This window comes from Triticum aestivum, chromosome 5B, assembly GCF_018294505.1.
Source record: "Triticum aestivum cultivar Chinese Spring chromosome 5B, IWGSC CS RefSeq v2.1, whole genome shotgun sequence".
NCBI classification, from domain to species: Eukaryota; Viridiplantae; Streptophyta; class Magnoliopsida; order Poales; family Poaceae; genus Triticum; species Triticum aestivum.
This window is the reverse complement of record NC_057807.1, coordinates 29,622,913-29,628,647: the sequence shown is the minus strand read 5'-3', so window position 1 is coordinate 29,628,647 and position 5,735 is coordinate 29,622,913.

The window sequence follows — 5,735 nt, the reverse complement described above, 5'->3', positions numbered from 1 at the left end:
CAGCTTCTTCCCCCATTGTTGTATCATCGTATTCAGGGAACCCATGGCCAGGATAGCTATCATCGTCCCCTTCTTCTTCATTGTCTTCCATCATAACCCCTCTTTCTCCATGCTTAGTCCAAACATTATAGTGGGGCATGAAACCGGACTCAAACAGGTGGACGTGAATGGTTCTTGAGTTAGAGTAATTGTGACCATTCTTCCAGCCAGCACATGGACATGGCATAAAACCATCCGCCCGCTTGTTTGCATGGGGCGCAATCAGAAAAGTATGCACGCCATCAATGAACTGGGGAGAGCATCAGTCATCGTACATCCATTGCCGGCGCATCTTCATTACACACCACCAAATAGACCAAATTAATACAAGTTCATGCATAAAGTTCATACATAAAGTTCATACAACACTTAAATGCAACATACAAATAACTCTCTAGATAAAGAATTTAAATGCAACAACAAATGCGATCAAGATCGCAACTAAGGTAACAATTGATCCAACGGCATAATGATACCAAGCCACACTATCAATGGCATATTTTCTAATCTTTCTAATCTTCAACCGCATTTTCTCCATCTTGATGTTGTGATCATCAACGACATCGGCAACATGCAACTCCAATTCCATCTTCTCCCCCTCAATTCTATTCAATTTTTCTTTCAAATACGCGTTTTCTCTTTCAACTAAATTTAACCTCTCGACAATAGGGTCGGTTGGAATTTCAGGTTCACATACCTCCTAGATAAAAATATCTATGTCAACTTGATGGGCACAATTTGTCATAAACACGAAATGCAACAAATAGTTTTAAAATAGAATGTACCACATCCGAGTCATACCACGGACGAGGGCCGACGGGGACGGATATCAAAACCATGGCACTATGTATATCAAACAACGTATGGGTAAGATAATTATACAAGTAACTACATATCTAAATCACACAAACATGATTTTTTTATATAAAAAAGATAAGAACAAGAGGCTCACCACAAGGTGGTGCCGGCGACGGGTCGGTGCGGACGATCGACAGTGGTTACGACGGAGACAGGAAGGCACTAAGTAAACCACACCTACATATGCAAACTAAGAGTTATTTTAAGCTCAAATTGCATATAAATCAAATAAACTACCACATGTAATCCCTCCCAAATTACTAAACCCCACAAATTAATCACTATATAAAGCATTGCAAGAGCTAATCTAGCAATGAGAGATGAAAGGACAAAGTTGCTAACCTTTGTGGTCACTTGAATGGATGGGGGCCTTCAAATCTTGACAAAATTTGGGAAAAATGTGTGATGAGCTCGAGAAAGAAGAGGAAGAACAGAGAGGAGGAGAGGGGAAATGGGGGCGAACAGAGCGAGCTGGATGAAGGGTTTATATGCAGGATGATCTATAGTACTGGTTCATGGCAAGAACCGGTACTAAAGGTGCTGGACGGGCCCCAGTCTGAAAACATCCTGCCACGACACCCTTTAGTACCGGTTCATGGCACGAACCGGTGCTAAAGTTCCGCACGAACCAGTACTAAAGAGAGCGGCCCGCCTAGCCGTTGGAATCGAAACTAATGGTCACATTAGTGCCGGTTCAGTTATAAACCAGGACTATTGTGCTTCACATTAGGCCATTTTTCTACTAGTGTCACCATGCCGAATCCAAAGGAGGTCATTTCTTGCCTACTTTGTTCTATTCCATGTCGAGATGGATGCGTCCATGGCCGGGAATGAGCCAGAAATCTCACTGAAAACGATAATGGAGAGACATTATCTAACACATCTGTTGCAGATTTTGTGTATGCACGTACATACCCAGTGATAGAAAGATATTGTAGGGTGAAGACTGAAAAAGGTGGTGTGGAGGAGAGACGAAGGCCAGATGGACCAAGACATGAGAGAAAGACTAGCTACGAGCATCTACAGTCGGACTCCTCAAACAATTCCTCATATGCCCGCGGACACGCCTGGTCAGTGACTGGATAGGAGAGGAGGAAAAAGTGACCCAACCGGACCCCTCATATCATCCCTATATGCCCGGGTTGTCTACGAACCCTCATATCCATCTCAAATATGGGAAGGATATGAGGGCTCACGGACGCGCCCGGGCATTCCACCACGTAGTACATGGCCCCACATGGACCACCTTTTCTCTTTCTTTATTCGTTCTTTTGTTTCTCTCTCTTCATCTTCACCAATCACGTGCAAGTGACCGGACATATGAGAAGAAAAGTAAGGAGTGTGGTTGTGTGGACGGATAAATAGGGGCTCAAAACGGACAAGCCCGGTCACTGACCGGACGCGGAGTTTAAGGGGACATATTTTATATGTCCGGCTATAGCTGCTCTAAGTTCACGCAAAATGAACTTTGTTTTGCCCTAGCTTGTACTCTCCCTCTGTTACATAATACTTGTAATGGTCTTAGTTCTAATTTTAGAACTCAAACCACGCCACGTATTATGTAATGTAGGGAGTACTATAGTTCAGGCTGGCCATAGTGGGGGTATCATAGCCGATATCATGCACTCAAAAATAGCAAACGTGGTGATGTGGCATAGAATTAAAGAAGAGAGAAAGAGTTAGAATAACATAGATAGATAACGTAACATAATAAATGCTATACTACTTTGTGTCATGGATGGTCATAAATAAGGTCACCTATGATACCACTCTATCATATTATGCACTATAAAGGTAATATTATACACTAGTATCATATGCACTATAAAGGTAGTATATGATACTCCCCACTATGAGTAGCCTCAACACTGTCAAATGTCAGTAATCTTAATTCTTAACTTCACGTGGCTCTCGCTTGTGATTATGAAAATGGCTCTTAATTAAAGAGATGCTAAGCTAGAGCTAAATCTATAGATTGACCTATGTTGCGTCACATCAAGCAAGCTAGCTCACAAAGCGTCGAATCACCGACCGATTTAACATGTAGTTACCTATAGCAGCTGCTAACATGGTACTTCATCTCTCTCTCTCCTCGCCACACGCCTAGGCTAATTATTAGATGCTAAGCTAGAGCGACATCTTCAGATTGACCTATGTTGGGTCACATCAGGCTAGCAAACAATGAAAGAAATTAGGGCCGAATCACCGAAAGATCAAACATGCAGCGGCCAAAACAAAGAGAGATGGTAGGCCATAGGCTCAGGTGAGCGGCGAGTTAATTTGCATACTACAATGTACGCTTGTGTCTTCTTGGCCACCACAACTCCACAAGATGGCTAGTGAGCTAGCTAGCTAATAATGGGATAGATGCTTCGTGGGTACTATGTTTCCTCGACCGATCAACGTGTGGTTCTGTGATATGCGTTATTGTTAGGTCAGGGGGCACTATGTCACGCCCAAGATGCGACCCTATCCTAAAGGAACTCGAAGGTCCCACCAAGGATAGAAGTGCATCTTGAAGACGCTTTTGCAAGGTGGATATCATTACATCAACATTACATAATAGATAGGGATACATACATAAGGCATACAATGCCATAAGAGTACATCAATACAACATACATAAGAGCATCATCCGACTACGGATGAAACACAAACAGAAACCCAAACGACATCCACCCTACTATCCCAGGCTGCCGACCTGGAACCTATCCCCTAATCGAAGAAGAAGCAGAAGAAGGACTCCAAAACAAGCAAACATCGCTCTCGCATCATGAACGTCGCATAACCTGTACCTGCAACTGTTGTTGTAGTAATCTGTGAGCCACGAGGACTCAGCAATACCATTACCATGGGTATCAAGACTAGCAAAGCTTAATGGGAAAAGAAGGGGTAACGTGGTGAGGTTGCAGCAGCGACTAAGCATATATGGTGGCTAACATACTCAAGTAAGAGCGAGAAGAGAGCAAACGGAACGGTCGTGAAGCTAGCAATGATCAAGAAGTGATCCTGAACTCCTACTTACGTCAAACATAACCCAAAACCGTCTTCACTTTCCGGACTCCGCCGAAAAGAGACCATCACGGCTACACACGCGGTTGATGCGTTTTAATTCAGATCTGGTGTCAAGTTATCTACAACCGGACATTAACAAATTCCCATCTTCCCATAACCGCGGGCACGGCTTTCAAAAGTTTATACCCTGCAGGGGTGTCCCAACTTAGCCCATGATAAGCTCTCGCGATCAATGAAGGATATTCCTTCTCCCAGGAAGACCCGATCAGACTCGGAATCCCGGTTACAAGACATTTCAACAATGGTAAAACAAGACCAGCAAAGCCGCCCGATCTGCCGACAATCCCGATAGGAGCTGCACATATCTCGTTCTCAGGGCAACACCGGATGAGACATCCTACGAGTAAAACCAGACCTCGAGTTTCCCTGAGGGGGCCCCGCAGTCTAAACTACTCCTGGTCATCGTCAGCGGCCAGCACGTATTAGTAGGCACCTCCAGTGTAGTAGTAGTCGACGTCGATGGTGGCGTCTGGCTCCTGGGCTCCGGCATCTGGTTGCGACAACCAGGTAGAAGGGAAAGGGGGAAAAGAGGGAGAAAGCAACCGTGAGTACTCATCCAAAGTACTCGCAAGCAAGGAGCTACACTACATATGCATGGGTATATATGTAAAAAGGCAATATCGATGGACTGAACTGCACAACGCCAGAATAAGAGGGGGATAGCTAGTCCTATTGAAGACTACGCTTCTGGCAGCCTCCGTCTTGCAGCATGTAGAAGAGAGTAGATTGAAGTCCTCCAAGTAGCATCGCATAGCATAATCCTACCCGGTGATCCTCCCCTCGTTGCCCTGTGGAAAAGCGATCACCGGGTTGTCTGTGGAACTTGTCTGGGTGTGTTTTATTAAGTATCCGGTTCTAGTTGTCATAAGGTCAAGGTACAACTCCGGGTCGTCCTTTTACCGAGGGACACGGCTATTCGAATAGATAAACTTCCCTGCAAGGGTGCACCACATAACCCAACACGCTCGATCCCATTTGGCCGGACACACTTTCCTAGGTCATGCCCGGCCTCAGAAGATCAACACGTCGCAGCCCCACCTAGGCACAAAAGAGAGGTCAACACGCCGGTCTAAATCCTATGCGCGCAGGGGTCTGGGCCCATCGCCCATTGCACACCTGCACGTTGCGAGGGCGGCCGGAAGAAGACCTAGCAACCTCCATTACAAAGGAAGTCACGTTACGCGGTCCAATCCGGCACGCGCCACTCCGTCGCTGACGTCAAGAAGGCTTCGGCTGATACCACGACGTCGAGTGCCCATATCTTTCCCGCGTAGTTGGTTAGTGTGTATAGGCCAGTGGCCAGACTCGGATCAAATACCAAGATCTCGTTAAGCATGTTATTATGAAGTAACCGCGAACGTCGACCAGGGCCAGGCCCACCTCTCGCCTAGGTGGTCTCAACCTGCCTTGTCGCTCCGCCACATTTGTGACGCCCAGATAATCATGCTACAGTAATCCCACGCTAATCATGCCACGTCACCTCGGTTACTGTTGCTAACCACGCAATGATTCCAAACTGTTTCAGAATTTAAATTCTAAAAATGGCAAACAACAAAAGTTTTCTAACATTGAAATAAAAATGTTCGGGTTGTGCAGTTAAATGCCTAGGTAATTATGGTTTAGAAGACACAATTTTCTAAAGTACCTAAATGCCCAAAATTAAATAAAACAGAAAAGGAAAATAAAGAAAAGGAAGAAAGAAAGAGAAAAGAAACCCCCCCCCAAACCCCCCTGGCCAGCCCAACCAGCCCATTCGGGTCGGC